The 21,436-nt window shown below is 45.6% G+C and overlaps 1 long non-coding RNA gene across 2 annotated transcripts; it reads right to left on the bottom strand.

The window, feature by feature from the left end:
• Positions 1 to 846: 846 nt before the first annotated feature.
• On the bottom strand, positions 847 to 12,068 carry LOC121821937 (uncharacterized). 2 transcript variants are annotated; one of them, XR_013044179.1, is made up of 3 exons: positions 9,547 to 12,068; positions 7,597 to 8,577; positions 847 to 2,937 (listed from the first exon to the last, which is right to left on the bottom strand). It is a non-coding gene; the product is annotated as an uncharacterized LOC121821937 (long non-coding RNA). The 2 variants fall into 2 exon arrangements; XR_006062804.2 differs by lacking the exon at positions 847 to 2,937 and having other exon boundaries at positions 7,596 to 8,577.
• Positions 12,069 to 21,436: the final 9,368 nt, after the last annotated feature.

Raw genomic sequence — 21,436 nt, 5'->3', positions numbered from 1 at the left:
AAAAGCCTGAAGACTGCTTCCATCTTCCTTTCCTGTCTTAAAGCGCTAATCCTGAGAGTCTTGAGTCTGAGGTTTGGCTGGCAGGATTCTGGACTGTTCGACAGAAACTCTGTCCAGATGGTTGAGGTGGAACAAACTCACAGTCTGAAAAAGACCTTCCTGACATAGATTTATTACTTTCTTTGTCTTATTCTGTTTGATCAAAGACTTAACAATAAAGGTTCTAATGCAATTTTCCAATGCTTTGTTCTCAAGTGAAAGCTGAATAAAATCTGACTGTTGTGATTTGTACCAAACTTTTAAATAGCAATTTTAATTAATCATTAGCTCCAACATATAGCCTTAGTTTTACGACGCAACAAAGAATAAATGAGAGGTCCACAGAAGTTTTGGCAATGCTTAGGTTAAACGACAAGGGCCTACTGAATGTTGGATATTTTATTTTTAGAACTGTAGTGACAGTCTAACAGAAACTTGCACTGCCATGGCAAGACTAGAAATGACCTGGTGAGTATCCTCTGGGGCCATCTGCTTGTATTACAGTTAGAATGAACACCCAGGACCAAGTCTAGAGGAGTCCCAAGAGTTAGTCACCTTTCATCATCCAGAAATGGTGGGAGTGGCTGCCTGATGGAGAGATGGACTCAGCCCCCAGGACAGCTGCTTCTATAAGTCTGGCAGTTCCTTCTCACACCTTGATAAATACCAGCAACTTTGCCAAGGGGTATATTCTTGGAAGTCTGTTTATGCATATTAGAAATGTCTTCATGAATCCATTGATAAAATTGGTAATGGTAATGTTAAACCCAGAGTCTCCCAAAGACCACCAAGAGACCAAATCCGATGCAAAAGCAAAGAGTCTTTTTATTGCAAGTTGACTTGGGACTCTCTGTCCATCTGACGCAGCAGCAGAGCAGGAGAGACCCCGAGTAACAATGGGGCAGGGTTTTTAGAGCAAAGGGGGCTTGGGATCTACAGACTACACAGGAACAGACTCAGGATTGGTTTATGGGAGTGGCAATCACGTTAGTAACTTTTAATTGGTTAGTTGGGGGTTACAGTTACCATTTTTGGGTAGGCCTGGATAAGTCCCAGACTTTGTCCTTGAGCTGCCATGGAGGCTGGCTGGCCTAGCACGTACTGACTGTGGGGGTTGACTCAGTGGCCCAGGCTTTCACATTGGCCTATGCACGCAGCTCTAAGTTGGACAGTAAACAACTGGCTGAACCCTGATGGGTCAGAGTACGTGCAGAAAGGGAGCTACTGCAAGGACTATGTCTTTTGTTCACGGCCCTCCCAGAAACTGCTTACTCAAGTCTCAGGAAACTGAACTCAAGGCCTGACGTCTGAGGGAAGACTGAGAGCAGCCTGTTACAGCGTCTGCCTGGTGCTCTCAGTAACTGGATCTGTTGCATGCTTGTCTAGGCATGGCTGCTTTTGCAGGCACAGGGTTCACGTATCTCAAAGGTTCAGATTCAAGGAGCCATCAGAGGACCCCAAATGGGTGGAGATCTGACATCGTCGGGTTTCCAGAACAATCTCTATGACAACTTTCTGTGCTTTCCTTCCTGGACATGTGGCATATTTCTACCGTCTTACTCAGCTTCCTGTCACTGTGACAAACTATGGGAGACGCAGTATAAAGGAGGTCAGGGTTCTTTGGGCATGTGGTCTGAGCCCCAGGTCAGCTGGGCCCACTACCTCTCACCTCGAGGTGAAGCAAATACCACAGTGTTGAAGGCCGGTGACACAGAAGCCCTTTGCCTCGTGGTTGTCAGGAAACAGAAACACAGGAAGTGGTTGGGGTTCCGGTATGCTTCAAAGGCACAACCCCAATGACCTACTTGCTTCAACCTGAGCCTGCCTCCTAACGTTTCTGTCATTTCCCGCTAGCTCCCCCAGCTAGAGAACAAGCTGCTTTCACACATAAACCTCTGGGAGATGTTCCAGATCCAAACCACCACAGCACCATCTGCGACTCGCTCGCATTGTACCGTTATATCTGGTAGCGAGAACTGAGAGGGGAAAAAACCCAGCCCTAAGCTTCTGACCGACCTCTCGTTGCTAAGGGTGTGTGACTGGATTATTGCTCACAAGTGCCAGGTTGCGTACCCTTGCCTGTCCCTCGACTTGGACGACAGACGTCCTTCAGCGCGTTCACGACACAGATGAGGCCGGGCTTGTTTTGTGAAGCGTCTCCTTGGGCATCTCTGCTAAGATGGCGATAGAAACATACTCTGTGGGCCTTAGACAAACCTAGAACAGACCATAACCAAGCTGCTGCTTAGAGTCACTCAACTGAAATCAATTGTGTGGATTTTATTGTTACTTAAGGTTTTTGTTGTTGTTGTTCCTGTTAGGTAGTGGTAAATGACTGCCATATAGACCGCCAACGTTCAATACCGCTAACACCCGATGACAATGAGTCTTGAGTCACATTCGGTCCCCCACACTTTGTAAATAGGATCTTTTCAGTCCTTACAACTAACCTGGGAGGAAAGTCCCTCTACACCTACTGTAAAGGTCTATCAGTGAGTGCTGCCAGATGAAAGTCATTTGGCCTAGATCCCAAGCAGGGAGGGACAGAACCTGAGTTAGTGCCACCCCGTTTGTAGAGTCCATTTTCCATCTTCCGTTTTCCCACGATGCTCAGTCTGGCTGGCTTGCTCAGCTGAGCTGAACCTTAGCTAAAGCTCTGTCCACGTACTCAGCGAGAGGGACAAAGTGAAGTGCAATCCAGCACCCGTGCCTGTTCAGCATGCATTAAAGAATGCTGTGTACCACCAGTGCGTCGTGAGACATCCCCAAGAGGTGACGGTCAGTCAGCGCGATCCTCACTGTCACAGCCTCCTGTTCCTCCTTCATCATGGGTGTGCTTCATACAAACACGCCTCACATCTTGTTCGCTGTCATCTCACCCCGTGTGTGCAAACAGCTCTAGACAAAGGAAAGATTTTTAGAGACACGAACACCTTTTAGCGTGCGACCATAGCCTTTGAATGCGGATTTTTTAGACCTGACAATTATTGAAATGTCAGTAACAACTACTTTCAAAAATAAAGTCAGCTGGGGGCTAGAAAGATGGCTCAGCAGTTAAGAGCACACACCATGTTCTTCCTGAGGGCCAGAGTTAGTTGCCACGGTGACCCACAACTGTCTGTAACTCCACCTTCATGGGATTCTGATACCCTCTTCTGGCCTCGTCAGATACAGATACACATAGTTTAAAAAGTCTTCTAAAAATTCAGTTACTAAGTCAATCTCTGTGGCTCTTCGGCAGTGAGTGCCACAGTGTTATAGGTCGGAGAGTTTGAAAAGAACAAAATCACTTCTACTCCTGTGCAAGGGAAAAGCATTGGGATGCAATCATTTGTATTAATAAATATTATTAAATTCAGACCATTTCTGAATTTTAGAATAAAAGTAATTAATCTACTGAAAGAATGGCAAACCAGAACAGATTAAAAATTGTAATTAAAGAATGGGAATGACATTTGGTATCAGAGGCATCTTGCAGACTATCTGAGTGGTACACTAAACAAAGTGAGTTATTTCTACCATAATAACAGTATTTGCTATAATACAATGGCAAGCTAGAAATCTAATTGCAACCTGTCAAGGATTTAAAAAAAAAAAACCATGGTTATAATGTGGAAAATGCAGAAAGAGTAGATATGATCTTATTTTTAAAAGAACAGGGTAATGCTGCTGTATAGTTTCATTTCCAGATATCAGGATTTAATATAATAAGAAAAGACAGAGAAAATGAAAATTGGGGAGACTTTGAATAGGAACTTTAAGAAGGGGATTTGCAACCGAATGGAAACAGGCTGATTTTGATTATATTTCAATGTGAGATAAGTAAAGATGGGTAAATCCAAAGTAAAACATAATTATAAGTTTCTTCATAATCCCTGGCAAAGATTAGATCCCAGAATTGTGTTAGTAGCTCTAACAACTTTTTACCATTCATGGGGGACCCACTGTACATTAACCATGGTCAGAAGACAGATAAAAATGTGCTTATAAGTGGAAATAATCATAAAGGTGTTTAATAAGATATCTGGAATTCAAAGTTTTTCTTTCTTTTTTGGAAATGAAAAAATCATAAATAAACTCATAATAGAAAATAATCTCATCCACAGCAGAGTAGGAGTGAGGAGGCAGACTGTGAATCCACTCCGACGCAGAGAACGAGACGCCAAGCACAAACTACTTCGTCTAATGAGCATCATCGGTCTTCCATGCTGTGCACAGCGCCTTGGTTTCTCTTCACAGTGTCCACCATGAATGCCAACTAATTCCCATGAAACACATTTTGATGAGAACACAGATGATCTCACAGAATCGCAGGGGCTAACTGACCAAAACTGCAGACAAGCAGTTCTGTGTTCACAGCGGCTGGAAAGGATGCATGCTGTTCATTTTAATACAAAAATGACCCTCTCAGGGGTGGCAGAAGTCACAACCCTTCACGTAAACACCACGTGGTTTTTGCCCTACTGATACATAGGTGAGATTAACAGCTTCCTTTTAGGTGAATGTCTGAGATTTGGGAATACTTGATTGATTATGAGGGATCTGAAGTTGACCAGGTAAATATTCATAGAAGATACTCAAAACATGGCCACTCTGCTCTGAGTCTGAGAAAGCAACTGTGGGATAATAAGTCTGGTGATTCCTGTGTCCTTTCTCCTGCCTACTCTAACACAGAGGTAAACGGACACGCACAAGAAACAAGATCTTAGGAGCCAGATGCTCGGCAAAATGTATTTTTGTAGGTTACATATTGCAGAGAGAGATGGGGGAGGGAGATTGAGAGGGAGATTTTTAGAAATTACAAGGTGTTTTTGTTTTTTGTTTTTGCAAATGAAATTAAAACAATAAAAAACAAATAGAGAGCATTGGTAAGAAAATTAAGCAAAAATAGCATTTCTCCAGTAGTGCCATCTTTGAAGAAATTGCATTAACCTTTTCCATCTCAGAGCATTTTTTTCTGAAATATATAATTAAACAATGGTATTAGCCGTTTCTATTTTATTAAGTACATTACTTGATTTTTCCCATTACTGAATTCATTATCACAGATATTGACATGAGTTACTAGATCAGAGGCGGCTTCTATGTAGAAGCCATACATACAGCTATGTATGTATTATTCTTTAAGAGAATATTCATTTTATTCATAATTACAGTAGTGGATTGTAAGTAGTTTGGATAAGAAGAATCATAAGGAGAAAAATTGCACAAATCTATTCTCCTGTCATACAGATTATACTTATTATCATTTTGTATATTTCCTTCCAGAATTTTACTCTTTTAAAATTTTATATAAATATATATACTATAGAAATTTATTTTTCTTAATACTAATCAATACTTGTTTATTTGGTAAAAGTTTCAAAGAGTATCATTTATTTGCAGTTCAATATGCTATCATATCAACCAATGGACTCTATCTTTAGCATTTGTTTATTTATTTGCCTTTGATTTTCAATCACTTTAGAGCATAGTTCCTGGTGATTTTTCCTTCTGGGAATACCGATGAGGTACATCTCTCAGCTTCCTTTACCAGGCTCTCTGTGTCCAGGAGTGATTTTTTTTCCCTAAAGAAATGTGTGAAGAAGTGAAGAAGTAGCATGAGATGTTTCCAGATTGGCTCATGACCACCTTTCACAAGATTTTCAAATCTCTCCCCTTCTCTGCTGTTAGTTGAGGCTGAGTCTAGAAGACATGTGTAGAAGACAACTAGCATGATTCAGGCCGTTGCTGAAGGATTGTGGCACCCAGTGTCCCTGACTGCTCCTGCCTCCAGTTGTTATAGGGATGAGAAGCGATACTCCAGCCTGCTGAGCTCCTGAGAGCTGGGGTTTCTCGTTCATTGCTGGCATAATCTGAACTATTGGAGAAGACAGTGGTGTTGGAGAGGCGGTCCTAGCCGCTCACAGGATGTGATCTGTAATGTGTAGGCTGGCAGTGGGTAGAGAGGAAAACAGTAGCTGGATGGGAAGATAGAGTCATGTGACGAAGCAGGAAAGTGTTGGAAGCTGTTACCAGAGCTACCTACAGACAGACAGACCAGGCACTTACAGAGCTCTAGGCAAAGACAAGGGAAATAAATCTTATGATGTGTGAGGGTTGTTAGCAGGTGGTATCAGGAAAGTATTGGAAGAAACACTGAGTCAGTAAACAGCTGGGTGATTTTTTTTATAGCATAAATATAAAGAAATACACACAGAAAAGAAGTTTGGGGTATCTAAGAGCTTAGAAAGCTGTCTGTTTCTGAACCCTATCAAATGGAAGCCAAGCTGGAAAGCCCCTCAGGGAAGGTCCAGTGCTGTGATCTGATTCAGAACGTTGTCTTTTCTCAGGAGTGTGGTGGTGATGACATCATCCCATGATCACATGCATGTGGGAGATGCTTAAAGACCAGAGGAGGAGGAGGAGGAAGCAGGGGTAATAACTGTGCTTATGGGGGAAGTTTGCATGCGGCTCCTGGCCTGCAGCTCCAAGTGGAGAGGACTGGATCAGAAACTAATTAGAGGAGGACTAAGAACCTTTCACCCCCAGAGACTTAGAATCATCCTGGAGCCCCAACCTGGAATGAGCAGAGAACCGTGGCCTCAGAAGCCCTGCTCACTACCTCTAGATCTGCAGACCAGGTTCCCTCGGCTCATAATCTCTCCTTAGCTGAATCAGAGGGTTTTTTTTTTTCTTTTCTTTTTTTCCTCCCTTTGAAAGTTAAGGAAAAACTGTTGGGTGTGGTGGCCCATGCCTGTAATCCTAGCACTCCGGAGGCTGAGGCAGGAGAATGGAGAGTTCCAGACCAGCCTGGACTACACAGTGAGATCCTGTTACCAGCCAAACCAAACTGAAACAAGATGCTAAATCCCATCCCCCCAGTGTTGGACAGTAAAAAGGAACCAGGCACTGACGCATGCTTCAACGTGAACGAACTTTGACAATACACCCAGAGAAAGAAACAGACACTGAGGACACGCAGTGTGAGAGCCCAATCATATGAAATCCACGAGAGCCATAGCTGTGGAGGCAGAAAGCTGATTGGGTGGTGCCTGGCACCAAGCTGGGGTGAGGGATGGTCACAATGGGTGCCAGAACATTAAAGGAATGTGGGAAGTCTTCTAGACTTGTAAATGGACTTAAAAATCATTGAAACAAATGCCTGTCTAGAGAGGATCAGCACATTAGACTATTTCCAAACACGGAACTGGCCTACAAGAGTTGTCTTTCCATGGAACTTCAAAGAAAAATGTTTTGAAGCCTGGTATGGTGGTGCATGACTTTAATCCCAGGACTTGGGGAGGCAGAAGAAGGTCTCTGTGAGTTCAAGGCCAGCCTGGTCTACATAGTGATAGTTTCAGGACAGCCAGAGCTACACAGTGACACCCTGTCTCAAAACAACAACAACAACAAAATCCAAAACAAACAAACAAACAAACATGAAAAAAGAAAAAGATGTCTTGAAACTAAATTTTTTTTGGATTTTTTTTTTAAAGAAACTTTTTTTATTCATTTTACATACCAACCACAGATCCCCCTCTCATTCCTCCTCCCACTCTCCCTCTCCCAACTCACCTCCATCCCCTCCTCCAAAAGGGTATGGGTTCCCATGGGGAGTCAGCAAAGCCTGGTACATTCAGTCGAGGCAGGACCGAGCCCCTCCCCACTGCATCAAGGCTGAGCAAGGCACCCCACCATAAGGAATGGGATCCAGGAAGCCAGCTCATGCACCAGGCATAGAACCTGATTCCCACTGCCGGGGGCCCCTCAAACAGACCCAGCTATGCAGCGAGCTCCTCAACCAGCGAGGAAGAACGACTACCACGTGAGGATTCTTCTCAGATCACACTTTATTGGAGCACCTCTTGGTTAAGGGAGAGCGGGAGGTGAGGGGCCCTGAGGACTAAAATGCAGCTGCTTATATAGGGAATCAGGCAAACGTGCCGTACTGTGATTGGGTCCCGCCAGAATGCGAGCACGGGGAGCCACGGGATAGGCTGAGGACATGGAGTCAATTACCATACTCGCGCATGCGCAGGCCTCGGGACACATAGTCCTAGGAGCATAGCCAAATATGGAGTTGTTTACAGCTGGGCTACCAGGAAGCCAGCGCCATCTTAGAATGGCGGCTCCCTACTCAGCTACACAACTGTCTCCCATATGCAGAGGGCCTAGTCTGGTCCCATGCAGGTTCCACAGCTATTGGTCTAAAGTTCGGGAGTTCCTACGAGCTTGGTTCAGTGGTCTCTGTAGATTTCCCTGTCATGATCTTGACTCCCCCACCTGCCCTGCTCATATAATCCTTCTTCCCTCTCTTTGATGGGATTCTCTGAGCTCAGTCTGGTGCTTGGCTGTGGATCTCTGCATCTGCTCAGTTACTGGATGAAGGCTCTCTTGGTCCAATCGGAGCTGGCAGAGTCTGTGTCTCAGGGAGCAGCTGCCGTCTTGGGGTATGGGTGGGTTTGGGGGACGGAGTGGGGCTTGTAAATGACAGGGTCCGATGGGGGATGGTGGTGGTCAGGCCTGTCTGCAGGAGTCTTGCCTGCTGGCCTGCAACTGTGAAATTAAAATACTATTATATCATTTCCCCCTCACCTCTCTTCCCTCCAGCCCTTCCCATGCACCTTCCACACCTTGTTCTCTCTCATTCATAGCCTCTATTTCTTTGTTTTTACACACACACACACACACACACACACACACACACACACACACACTCCTAAATATGTAAATACAACTTCCTTGGTCTGTATAATGTCACTTGTATGCATATGATTTTGGGGCTGACTACTTGTTTTAGATAACCAGTTGGAGGGCTCCTACCTGAGGAAACTATTTCCCCTGCTCTCAGCATTCCTTAGTTGCCTATAGTTCTAATCTTGAGGCCTCAGGACCTTTCCCCTTTTACATTAGCATGCCTATTGATGTAGTCTTTGTTCAGGTTTTTTTTAGGCAGCCATGTTGATGAGACTTGATGGTGTGTGTAGTTTCTCTGACATTTCTAGAAGACAAAAATCTCACAGCAAACTCCCTGTTCCTTTGGATCTTACAGTCTTTCCACCCTCTGTCCCACAGCGATACCTGAGCCTTAGGAACAGGCATTGTGTTGTAGGTGTATCATCTGGGGCTGGGTACCACACAGTCTCTTGTCCTCTGCGTTTTAATCCATTGGTTGAGGATTTCTGTAATGGTCCTGTCTGTTGCAAGGAGATGTTTCTTTGGTGAGACCTATACTTATGTGTAGGTGTAAGGATAAACTTTTAGAATGTAGTTAGGAATTATGCTGGTTTAACACAGTTGTGGTAGGAGGTTCTCCTCCAGGATCCCTGACTTCACTAGCCCGGGCTAACTGGTTGGGTTTCTGGTCCCAGCATGGGTTCCCTCTTGTTGAATGGTCCTTAAGTACAATTAGAGAGCTGTTGGTTTTTACCAGAGTGTGCATGCCACCACTCTACACTCTACCCTAAGGGCTGTCTTGGCATGTTGGTCTTATTTTTTTTTTTTTTAAGTTCATAGGCAACATACCTTGGTAGAGGTAATGGTTGCTGCCTTCCGTTGGAAGCAGGCATGCATGGTGACTTCCAAGGGGAGTATAAAAGGTAGTCTTCAGGGAGAAGGCTTTCATGTCAGAGCCGCCTCAGATCCTTGGGTCCTGTGTTGGAAATAAATGGTGTCTTCAGCGATGGGGAATACCTTTAACCTCTGGGAGGCAAACTGGGCAACAGCAATAGCCTACAATGTTTCATCTGGCAGTCCTGGACAACCCTGACAAAGAGCTGAAAAGGGGCTTCTCATACCTAGTATTAGGGTTTTTGTTAGTCTGGGGCAGGGTTAGTATTGTCAGGCTTCCTTGGAAATCTCAATGTATTTCTATTGAAAACTAACAACAACAACAACAATGTAGTTGGAGTGTGGTGTTTATGCTAGGGACTCCTATGTCTATAAAAACATGAGGGTACCCTGTGGTCTGAACTTTGGCATTTCCTTTCCCTCCAGAATTATGTGTTAAGAGATAATTAATAAAGTGTTCATTGGGGGAGGGACCTTTCAGAGGTGATTGGGTTCTAAGGAAGATTGCAACCCTCAGGGGTAAGGTTAGTGCCCTTTGAAAAGGAGAACCTAGAGCTTTCTCCAGAGGAGGATGTGGTGAGAAGACCCGGATCCTGGATACCAGGAAATAGTCCCCACTAGAATGTGCATCTCCCAGCATCTTGACTGTGACCTTCCCAGCCTTCTGAACTGTGAGAATGACTATTTCTTTTCCAGAAACCATCCAATCCATTATATTTTTCTATGAATAAGGTAACTTGGATGGAATGAGACAGGGTAGAGTTACCAACTTCTATTTCCCCTAAAATATAGAAACTTTTTGGCCATCACATATCATAAGGCAAAAACCAACAGAGACACATCCACTTCTAAAATCAGGTTATCTCAGAGTTCAGTGAGAAACTTCATGCTGTGGACTTACATTTTCATGTGTGTAGATTAGTTGGACTACATACAGAGATTGGCCCTCTCCAGTTTAAAAACAGTTACATTTGTATGTGTGTGTAACTCATTTGATATCAAGTGTCCCATTTTCATAGTTTGATTTAACATTAATGGGCAAAATCTTATAGTTCATCTCTAACTAACTTGCCCAATAGGCTAATTTTAGTTAATAGGTATTGCCCAAACTGAAGTCTGACCTGTTCTGGAGGAGAGACAACTCCAATATATAACACAGGATTGCACAAGGCCCCAGGAGTTTTAAACAAAACCGGCTAATGTGGGTTGATGTGGCCTGAAGTAGTGTCTGCCCTTCAGTTCTTACTCTTCATAATCACCTAAACAAAACAAAAACGGGTTTAAAGTGTGATTCCCTCCAGGAAGTAAAGACAGAAAGAAAGTAAATGTTTAAGGAATTGTGCGGCCGGCGGCTTGGGGGTGACAAATGTGACCCTAACAGCTGTTTCTTACAGTACGTTACACACGCGTTTCCCGAAGGGACGTACGCTACTTGGTGGTAGAAGCCGAAATCTAAAGTCCTTCTCTGCGTATTGATCAACCAAACACAGGATAAAAATGAGCAACTCATCACACCATGTATCACTGTTTTCTGAATAGATTGCCGTCTCTACTGGGGGCATACAACAGAAAAAACAAACCCTATTAAATGGCAATGTTTTCATGGCTTCTCTCATTAAATAGTGGGAGGAGAGCCAAGTGTTAGCACTGCCTTGTAGTCATTCTCCAAGAGGAGCAGCAGTAGCATATTGTCAGGGACTCTAAACTCCAGGTCATGTAGACGACAGCCATGGAAAACCACGAATTTAAAACGACACAACCTGAACTTGTCAGGCGGTGACTGACAAGTGGGTAATTAAAATTATTTGGAAGTGATGAATATTCATGCCAGCAAGAACACAGTGTATATTTATGAAGAAGGGGGAGATATTTGCACGTGAAGCACATGATAGCAACTGCCTGAAAACCAGAAGTACCTGGGGCCATCTGAGAGGTAGGGTCCTGGACTCTGACTTGATGTGAGGGACCATGGGTCCTTCAAGTTGTCTGGTAAGGAGAAGATTGGGGGATTGTCTTGCAGTTTAACACAGAAGTGCTCCAAATTTTATACATGCTGTATCCAGAGTTGTATAATTACCTTCAACAGGTTGCATCCCCCTCGCTTAATGTCGTACAAAAGCCCTCCCCTGAGAGAGGAGGGCAGAGCTCAGGGCTCACGGCCAGTGCCACACTGCTCCCTTCTTCTCTGACATTTTGTCCCCTAGGACAGTGAGTCAGAGTTTTGGATGCCTGTAGGGATTGCCTGGGGAGTTTGAAAACGGTGTTCTCTAGGTCTCACGGTCAAGAAGCCGGAGTGTGGCTTGGGCATCACAGCTTTCAAGTGCTATTGATTCTCAGCTGTCTTAGAAGCACGGCTCAGACATTTCAGTGAGTAGAGCTGGGGCTCTAGGAGAGAACCCGTGGCCCTGACTTTTCTGTGTTCTGTGGCCGTGGCCCTGCCTTCTACCTTTAAAGCCACGAATGCAGTACCCTCAGAGCTCTCCAGGACTCTGGCTTCCCTGTGGTTGTCACGTCTCCTTGTAAGGATCACGTGATTGGGCCCACCCACAGTCAAAGACCAGCCAGCAATCGGGGGAACCTCTACTTATCCTTCCTAAACAGATCAAGAAACAAAAGGAAGCCTGTGTGTTAATCAGCTTTCTATCAGTCTAATGAAGTGCTGGGTATAATCAACTTAGAAAGAGAAAAGATGCTGACGGGCTCCAGTCCGTGATTAGCTGGCGCTGCAGCTTTGGCCCGCGAGGAGGCAGGGTGCTGTGGCGGGATGTGGGTGAGAGTGAAAGCAGGCAGCGTGTGGCCTCTGCAAGGTGAGTTCCCGTCACTGGGATACACCGCAGTGACCAGAGGCCACCCACCCACAGCACAGACGCAAGTGTCTGCTTGAGAAGAGCACTCAGGGCAGGGAGGTGTGGCAGCAGGAGGCTGGAGGAGGAAGCTGGGAGGTCACATGTCAGCCTCACCCCAGAAGCGGAAACAGAGACCTGGGAGGAGTGCAGGGAGGCTGTGGACTGGTAAAGTCCGCCCACCGTGACATGCTTCCTCCAGCAAGGCTCGCCCCCTAAAGGTTCCGTTGCCTTCCATCACAGCTGCGTTGATAGGGACCAAGTGTTTGAACATGTGAACCTAGGGAGAGCATGCCACATCCAAAGCATGGCAGCCTCTGAGACACAGCAGAGAGGCAGAGGCATTGGACAGGCTGTCTGACAGACCAGCTTGTGCTGGCCTCCTGCTGGTCACCTGCTCCAGCTGCAGCCGGGGGGTCATCTGCTTTTAGATACATGACCTCATGCCCATTTTGTTTTCTATGATTTCAGTTACTCGAGGTCAAATGCAATAAAAATTATTAAATGGGAAATTTCAGAAATAATCTAAGCATAAGTTTGAAATTTTGAACCCCTTTGAGTAGTGTGATAAAACCGCCTGCCATCCCACTCTGCCCACCTAGGACATTCGTCTCCACATTTTAGTTAATTTACGTGGACTTCTTTCTGCAGTAATAGCATTTACCCAGTTCTTCTGTCTCGGTTGTTACTCCTTTTGCTCACACTGGTGTTCAGCAAAGACAGAGGTAAACTTTACACTCTTGGACAATTTACTTATCACTTGCTAATGTTTACAGAAGTAGTTAGCGCTATGAAGTTACTTGAGGCTGTGTAACTGCTTTGCTAGGTCAGTGCAGTGTGTCTACATTTGGTATGATGTCATACGATTGATTTTCCTGGAATTGTGTGTAGATTATTGGGATTTTCAGACAAATAGAAGCTGATCTCTCCTGAGTTTAACGACACATTCATCCAGTGGGGATTGTGATACAATGGTTTGAACCAACTTTGAAGGTGAAGCCAGTGCCACGTTAATGTTTTTGGATCCCACTCTTCCCGGGTTGGCAGTAAATAAATGAAAGTTAGTTTCCTCTATACTTGGGGTTTAAAGTTGGGTTTAAGGACAACTTAAATTAAAATCTCTTTCAAAATATAGATACAGTCAAGAATGGAAGGAAGATAAAGAATATTAACATACTAGAAAAGATTACAAAGAATAATTTTTTGTGAGGAAAGAAAAAGAATGTTAAACTTTTATAGCATGGTTAGGGAGATTTCAAGTGGTGTGTGATGATGTATCAGCTACAACAGAATTAAGAGACAATATTCCTTTTATTCACTGTGGTTTCCATTATCTGTGGTCAAAATTATTAAAAGTTATCTGAAATTATTAAATGTAGCCTGAATTATTAAATGCAAAATTCCAGGAGCAGGGGTATGGCTCGTTGGTGGAGAGTTTGCAATCCCTAATACCACAAGCATCAACTGGGCATGGTAATGTAGGCCTGTAACCCCAGCACTTGGGGGAGAGAGGTGGGGGGATCAGAAGTTTGGCTATCTATCCAGTTTGAGGCTAGCCTGGGATACATGAAATCCTATCTCAGAATCAACCAACTAATCCAGAAATAACTCAAAAAAATTCGTGAATGCCATCCTGAGTGGTGTGACAGACACTTGCCCCAGTCTGCCCCTTTCACCAGAGACACCACCTCTCCCTTTGTCCTATGCAGCCACACTGCATATGCCTGTCAGTCACGTTGTAGCCCCGCCCCATTACATCACCAGGCTCCTGATCATTGTGCTTGTCTTATTGTCTTGTTTTATTTAATAACAGCTGCAAAGTGCACAACAGGGATGCTGGCAGCTCGGCTGCACCAAAGAGAAGATGCAAAGTACTTCTTTTAAGTAAAAAGATGAGCATTCTTAATTTGAGGATGGGGGGGCGGAATGCCATGTACTGAGTTTGCTAGGATCTCTGGTGGGAATGAATCTTTGGTGAAAGTGTCAGGAAGGGCCCAGGAATCTATGCTGGCTTTGCGGTCTCACCTCAAGCTGTAAGAGCCACAGCCATGTTTGTGCCAGTGTGTAGTTAAGAGAGAAAAGACGTCTGACTTGTGGATGGAAAACGTGACCTGGAAATGTGTCCGGACTGACAGTTGTGGCCCGTGCCAGCAAGCACTGAGCTACTCTGAAGGGCTGGACAAAGGATGTTGAAACAGTACTGTCACCAAGCCATTTCCCGAAAGCAAGGGATGGATGCTTGCACAGATTCCAAGAAAGACATGAGCAGAAAGACGAAAAAAAAATTACTGGAGAGCCTGTTAGTTAAATCCTTTACTGTGTCTAATTTATAAATTAAACACCACAGGTATGCGTGTATGTGAAGAAACCTGGTACATACAGAGCCAGGTATTGCCCCCTGTTTAGGGAATTCACTGGGAATGCTGGGAGATATTTCCAGTAGGTGATCATGGAGTCAAAATACCATTCTGCTAGCTAGTGTTTTGTGCGCATGTGTGGTGGGCACGCTATCCTGTGTGTGAATGTATGGGGGCTGGAGGTTGACTTTGGGTGTTTCCCTCTATTATTTTTCACTTTATTTATTTGTTTATTTACTTATCTCTCATTTATTTACTTGGGGCAGGATGTCTCACTGAGCCTGGAGCTCTCTGTTTCAGGGAAACTTCTTGGCCCAGTGAGTCTCTGAGATCTGCTGCTCCACTCCCCAGTGCTGGGGTAACAGGCGTGTGCCATCACTCCTGGGTGCTGGAGATCGGAACTCTGGCCCTCCGGCTGCTTGCCTAGCAAACACCTTTATTTCCTGAGATGGCCCCAGTCAAGCTGTGGATCTTGGTAATTCTTACTTTTGTATCCTAGTGCCTGGCACACAGAAAATACCCAATCAATATTTTGGAATAAGCAGTGACTCTCAGCCTTTCTTCTTCCTCAAACCCATGTGGAGGGTTGTCTTCGTTAGATTTTCATTGCTGTGAAGAGACCACGGCAACTCTTATGAAGAAAACATTTAATTGGGGGTGGCTCACTTACAGTTTCAGAGGTTCAGTCCATTATCATCATGAAGGGGAGCCTGGCAGCGTGCAAGCAGACTTGATGCTGGAGCTGAGAGTGCTACATCTTGCAGGCAACAGGAAGTCGACTGACTGTCACACCGAGGGAAGCTTGAGAAAAAGAGACCTCAAAGCCCGCCCCCCCCACAGTGACGCACTTCCTCCAACAAGGCCACACCTCCTAATAGTGCCCCTCCCTTTAGGGGCCATTTTCTTTCAAATCACCAAGAGGGTGTTACAGCAAGGCTGTGAGGCTCTCCCAAGAGGCTCTGACGTGGCCGACTTGGGTGGTCCAAGGAGGTGTTTCTAACCGGATGCCGGGGTTTGCCCGTGTAGCTGGCTGGGAGCCACATTTGTAGTCAGTGAGGGGATAAAGCTCTAGTGCTTTCCTCCTGCAATGAACCTTTGTTGCCACGGGATAAAATACTTGCCCCAGCTTTGAAATACTTTGTCACCATTTCTAGTTTCTTCCCCTTTAAAAGTGCATCTTTTAGAAACTGGAAAAGAAAATCGTGTTTCTTGATAGCAGCTGCTGCGTTGTTTATTTCATCTATGTGAATTCTCTAGAGACAAAACAATCGAGGGGCAAAGGATCCCCGTGGGCAAGGGAATGCTTCAAAACCTCTAGCTGCCCGGGGTCACGATCTGACGAAAACTGTCTCCCTTTAACCTTGAGGTTGCAGTTTGCATTTGGTTTGATTTCTCTGGCTCGGCTGCTTAGTTTCTTTGTCCTACTCCCCAGTGGATAAAAATATTAAAATCAGGCAGGCGAGATGGGTCACTGGATAAAAAGCACTTGCTGTGCAAGTCTGATGAACTGTGCTGGATCCCTGGAGCCCACACACAAAGGAAGGAGAGAACTGGCTCCACAAGCTGTCTTCTGGCCTCTGCATGCATGTTGTGGCATGTGCACCCCCCACACACTGTACAAACATGTACATACACATGCACACACACACACAGACCCACACTAGTTAATTATTTTAGTTAGAGGAAGGTCTTCACATGCTGTTGCTGAGAGCATGGCATGATTAATATGGGTAAAAATTAGTCAGTCATTTGTCCTGGACTTAGGAGAGATACATTTCACCATACAAATAAATATAACGCTTACCTAGTGTATACTCCGGAAGTTAATTGTGTGTGTGTGTGTGTGTGTGTGTGTGTGTGTGTGTGTGTGTGATGCATGCACATGTCAGTGTGTGTTACCCAGGCTAACCTTGAAATTTTGGCCCTCTTGTCTGGGCCTTCAAGTAGCCGGGCTACCAGGCCCTTGCTACCAGGCCCTTGCTACCAGATGAGCCAGAAAATGATTTGTGAAAGTAGCTGACTGCTCTGATCTAGAGGATCACACACAGGGATGATGGCCTCACACCCAGCCCATGAGATCCGTTACACACAGGGATGATGGCCCTCACACCAAGGTCATGAGATCCATCACACACAGGGATGATGGCCTCACACCAAGGTCATGAGACCCATCACACACAGGGATGACGGCCTCACACCAAGCCCATGAGATCCATCACACACAGGGATGACGGCCTCACACCAAGGTCATGAGATCCTTCACTCTCGGGCACAGAACCCATGGGCAGAGCTCACCCAGAGGGCCCAGATTGCCTTTATACATTTTTTTTTCCAGTCTAGGAAATCTTTCTCTGGGTTTCAGGATAGCTTTCAGTGTCTGATAAAAAATTATGAGTACCCTTTCATAAAATATTACTTCATACTTTTGAGTTTGGATATAGTAATAGTGTCACATGGCAAAATCATAAGAGGTATTGATTTGATTTATTGTACTCTCACAAAAGGCTGCATAGAGGATTACTAAAAATATTTTTATAGGGCTAGGAAAATTTAATTTTGTGTACAGTGCCGAATTTGACTATATTTCTGGGCTGAAAGGAGGCGCCTTACAAGCAAAGAATGAACTCTTGCGATGAGCAGCTCTTGCTCCACTGTCCATCATCAACAACGTTTTTATTGAACACTTGCTGTGTGCACCGTCGCGTCAGATCATTTTCTATGTTCAAAGTTTTCTTTCTGCAGTTCTTTTTTTTACTTCAAAAGATATAAATTGCTAAAACAAATTCTGATGTTATCACCGTAAACAAGCACATTGTAGGTAAAAGTTCATTAGAGTTTGCTTGGGATGTACAGACCATAAACACGCAATTAGGTGGAACTGAGGAAGGCCTGCAGCTCTGCCTCATCAGTCCGGACACAGGTATTTTCATCATCTGGAAAGATCCTGAGACCACCTTCTAACCAGTTCCTCTTTGCTCTCGAAGAGCCACCGTTTGGGTTTCTTTCCCTCATGTCTGGCTCCCCTTACTCAGCACAGCTTCCAAGATCCATTTCCCCGAGTGCCAGCGTTAGTTCCTGCTGATCAGCATCCGGGGAGCACGCAGCAGTTCCTGCTGATCAGCATCCGGGGAGCACGCAGCAGTTCCTGCTGATCAGCATCCGGGGAGCACGCAGCATCCAGGGAGCACGCAGCATCCGGGGAGCACGCAGCATCCGGGGAGCACGCAGCAGTTCCTGCTGATCAGCATCCGGGGAGCACGCAGCAGGCGAACCTGTTTTGTCCCGTGGAACTTTTCCTGACTGACTGCCGAGACAGGATCTGGAAACTGTTCTTTTATACCTTCTTCTTGTTCTAATGTGAGCCTTATTGAAAGACCCCAGCATACTTGCTTAGCCTAACACCATTTTGAGCAAGGCCTGAAAAGTACGGGGAAGTTCAGTTAGAGGACATGGGCACAGGAACAAACAGGGTATCTACGGTCGGCCACCTGGCCCCAGAACAGGGTACTAAAGGTCAGAAAAACAACTTGGAAACAAGTCAACAGGTGTGTCGAGCTCGGGGAAAAACCACGAACTGTCCTGAGTTTGAACCTGGCCTCATATGAATCGTCCAATCAGAACCCTGTAAACCGTGCTTCTCGTGCTTCTGCTGCCCGACCCTATAAAAACCCTCCACTCCAGCCCGTCGGCGCGCCAGTCTCTTGAGTCTCTTGAGTGACTGTGTCGCCCCGGGTACCCGTGTTCCTGAATAAAGCCTCTTGCTGTTTGCATCTGACTTGTGGTCTCGGTGTGATCTCTGGGCGAGGGTCTCTCCAGAGGGAAGACTACCTTCGGGGGTCTTTCATTATTATTGGAGGGTGTTTGGTGATTCACACTTCCTTATTCATTCAATGTAGAGGCTGAAGCAGGAGGATTGCGATGAGTTCAAGGGTCAACCTGGGCTATGTAATGAGCTTCCAGAGGAGCTGGGTTTGGCCTGGGTTTGGTTTTCCATCCACATCAGGTGGGTCACTACCACCTGTAATTCCAGCTCCAGCAGATCCAACATCCTCTTCTGGCCTTTGAAGGTGCTTGAACACAGGTTTTACACACACACACACACACACAAATGAAATAATAAAAATAAATCTTAAACAGAATTATTTCTCAAGCCATTTTTTTTTTCTTGAATCGCAGTAAACTTTGCCTTTATCCAGAAGGAGGGCACGAGCTGGGTGTGTAGCTGTCTGATAAGTGCTTTCCCAGGAAATGGCAAGTACTGAGCTTGATTGCGTCATCTAAATGGGCGTGGCTGTAATTCCAGCACTCTACAGAGGAGGCAGGAAGAGCAGGAACTCAGGGTTAACCTTTGCAACATAACAGATTCTAGGTCACCCTGGCCTGTAAAAGCCCCGGTTTCAAAAGCCCAAAGTAAAACCAAACGAAACAGCAACAACAAGAGAGGAAGGGAATATCCCACTTTTAGTTGTAAACTGAGTAGACCTGCGTTTACATAAAGGTTCCGGGAACTGATGTTTCCAGCTGGCCCTCTCTTGGACAGGAATAACTACCGCTTTACCCAGGTGTCTTACAAAAATACCAAGGGTTAAGGGAGGAGACGGAACGAGGAGTCACTTTGCTCCTGATAATGAATGTTGCTGGACTGTAAAGGACAGCGGAGTGCGTGTGAGAGCCGAGAAGAGCAGGTGTGCTCCAGAGAGGCCAGGCCTGACTAATTAGGAGGCAGCCAGAGCCCGGGGCTAGACCAAGCCATTTTACCCTCCTGCTCTGGCAGAGGCGTGGGGGTCGGAAAAGAAGAGGTAAACCTGGCCCAGAGACAAGCCCCTGTGAGACCCCGCCGTCTCAGCTCACCCAGGGGTGAACCCGGCTGTCTTTGCCTTGCGGTCTCCCACCCCTGCCTCCCAAGGGCTGCAAGCCTCACCCCTTCCCTGCTTGCTGCTTCCCAGCAGAAATGTGAGCGCGGTGCAGAAGGGATAGACCGGCGCAGCAGGGCTCCTGAGTCACAGGTTGAAAGCACAGCCCAAAGGAAACCAGATCTTCCCTCCATATGGTGATGAGGGGCTCAAATGCCAACATGATAAAAAAGAGATAAATAAGAGCTACAAGCTGTGCGCCGCACCCAAAAATATCAGGCGGGTGCCACATGCTGTCTGGTGCGATGTTGTGGATGATCTGTCTGGGGGAGGAGGGAAAGCATCTACTTTCCGTTTATTCGATTTGTTCTTTGTGAGGTTTACTCCTTTCAAGCGCCCGAGCTGCCGTGAAAGGCTCCATCAAGCTGGTGACATGTCGGCCTATCTCCAGCTTGCAGTTGCTGCTCAGACGCGGCTGCGCAGATCAACAGCCGTCTCAGATTCCAGGAGCCTTTGCTCACTGTGTCATCCGGCGGGTCTCCTGGGCTGCCACCCAATGCAGGGTGGGGCTCCATGTTGACAGGTGAGGCCTCGCTGTAGCTAGCCCTCACCGGAACCCTCCTCTTTCCCCAGGGACTGGGGAGGGGAAGGGAGAGGAGGGGACCAAGGCTGGCCACTCCTTTTCTCCTGCTAGAGAATTTTGACCTCCTAGGTACCTGTGTTTTTTAGGGTATGGTATGTACCAGATATCATTGGTGAGAGATAGTTTAACAAAATGAAAGCGAAACAGAAACAACCGAAACAGGAAGGCCACTTTGCCTTTATCTGGTTGTTGGAAGTAGTAGTACAACTATTAGCAGGAATTTGGCCGGCTTTCTTTTACTGTGTACTATTGAACCAGGCGTGGGGCCTATGACTGTAATGTGGCACTTAGGAGACTGAGGCAGAATTGCTGAAACTTTGTTACATAGTGAGCTCAGAGGCCAAGCCTGGGTTACAGTCTCTCTCTCTCTCTCTCTCTCTCTCTCTCTCTCTCTCTCTCTCTCTCTCTCTCTCTCTCTCACACACACACACACACACACACACACACACACACACACACCACAATTGAAATTATTGTCTGTGTTATATCATGGACTCAAAGTCATATTAATGTTGAGACTATTAAAAATCACAATTTTCACAATGAGAAAAAGGAGATAAACATATATTAAAAGTGGGTTTTGGGGGGGCTGGAGCACTGGCTCAGTGGTAAGAGCTGCCCTTGCAGAGAACCCACTTTGGGCAGCCCACAACCACTTGTAACTCAGGGCACCTGACACTGTCTTCTGTCTTCCCCTGGCCCCTGCACAAACACGGTACACGTAGACAGATTCAGGCATACACGTCTAAAATAAACCAAATAAATGTTGAGGAATAAGTAGGTTTAAACTTGATGGTTCTTGGAGGAATCACTGGCTGTGGATGTGCTGTAGATAATGCTGAGGTGAGATTATCGTACTCAAAGGTGAGGTTGCTGGCCGTTGGCCCAAAGAGGAGATTTGGCCATCAAAAATAATAAAAATGGAAAATGATTGAAAAATAGTAGGTAAAAAAAATCCTCGAATCTACAATGGCTCTCAACAAGAAAGCCAAAGCAGCAGCCTCAGCTGGTCCCTCTTGGAGGGGACCCCCCCACTCGAACCCTGAGCAGCCTGTGGTAGAAGGAAAGAATGGAATCATCTGCCTGTCTTATGATAAGCTTTATTGGCAGAAAATAGTCCTAACTGATAAAGAGAAGTTTTGATCACCG

Source organism: Peromyscus maniculatus, chromosome 13 (genome assembly GCF_049852395.1).
Source record: "Peromyscus maniculatus bairdii isolate BWxNUB_F1_BW_parent chromosome 13, HU_Pman_BW_mat_3.1, whole genome shotgun sequence".
In the NCBI taxonomy this organism is placed as follows: Eukaryota; Metazoa; Chordata; class Mammalia; order Rodentia; family Cricetidae; genus Peromyscus; species Peromyscus maniculatus.
This window is presented reverse-complemented; position numbering and strand designations above follow the sequence as displayed.